The sequence below is a fragment of the Musca domestica genome, unplaced genomic scaffold (assembly GCF_030504385.1).
Source record: "Musca domestica strain aabys unplaced genomic scaffold, Musca_domestica.polishedcontigs.V.1.1 38, whole genome shotgun sequence".
NCBI lineage: Eukaryota > Metazoa > Arthropoda > Insecta > Diptera > Muscidae > Musca > Musca domestica.
The window spans coordinates 2,611,592-2,612,969 of NW_026712324.1; positions in this window are offsets into that span (position 1 = coordinate 2,611,592).

A 1,378-nucleotide genomic window follows, 5' to 3' on the forward strand; every position below is an offset into this window, starting at 1 on the left:
CTCAAACACATATATTAAAAGAGACCTCAGTACCAAATTGGAGGATTTAAGCTCTGTTCCTTCACCCAATACCGAATATAGTACCATTTAGTACTTTTCAAACAATTATGGTGCTTATTTTAAAAATCACCTCCATATAATATAATAACCACAGACACAAACAGTGAAATCTAAATCAAATGTCAGATCTATTTTTTACCAAATACCAAATTAGGTACTATTTAGTAATTTTCGTGCAATTATGGTGCACATTTAAAAAATCACTTCAATATCCCAATTCAGTTATATTCATTTATTCAATACTAAATTTTGTACTTTTCGTACAATTATTGTACTTATTTCCAAAATCAACTTCATATTTCAATTCTACATCTCAATCTCAGATACCAACAGAAACCTCAATATCAAATTTGAGGATTTCAGTTCCATTTCTTCACCGCATACCAATTATGTACCATTTAGTACTTTTTGTACAATAATAGAACACATTTCCAAAACTAATCCATATCTTAAGCGCAGATACCAATAATGACATCTGTATCAACATTTAGGATTTCGGCTCTATTCCTTCACCCAATTCCGAACTCAGTACTCATTTCCAAAATCGCCTCTATATATATATATATCAATCTCAGATACCAACAGAGACCTCAATATCAAAATTAAAGATTTCAGCTCTTTCCCTTTACCAAATATCAAATCCAGTACCACTTAGTAGTTTTCGTGCAATTATAGTACACATTTCTAAAACCACCTTCACTTATCAAACATACTTTAGTACCTTGATTATCATACCGGATTTCAAGTTTTATCCCTATCCATTCACATAATACCATATGTTACCACATAGAAGTTTAGTACCATTTTAGAACTTTTCGTAACCCTAAAGTTCGAATTTCAAATACTCTTTTGCTACCATTGACTCTCATTCCAATTTTCAGAATTCCAGCTATTGGTTCACCATAATTCCAATTTGTACAAATTTTAGTATCATTAAATACAGATTCCATAAAAACCTGCATCATACAATCTAATAGAAATCGTATTTCCCAATATCAGGATTACAGCCTTATCGGTTAACCCAAACCCTAAGTGCTCCAAATTTAGTACTGTTTCGTACACGTAGGTACGAATTTCCAAAACCTTCCTACATACCACAATCCTACACTTCCGCAGTAAGCTCAATTCTAAATTTGAAAATTTAATCCCTATCGGTCCGCCTAAGTGCCAATTGTACCAAATTTAGTATAGTTTAGTACAAATTTTCAAAACTACCTATACTCCGACAGAAATCGTATTTCCAATTTTGCAGGATACCAGCTCTATTGGTTCAACCAAATCCAAATTGTACCAAAATTCAGTACAATTTAGTACATAT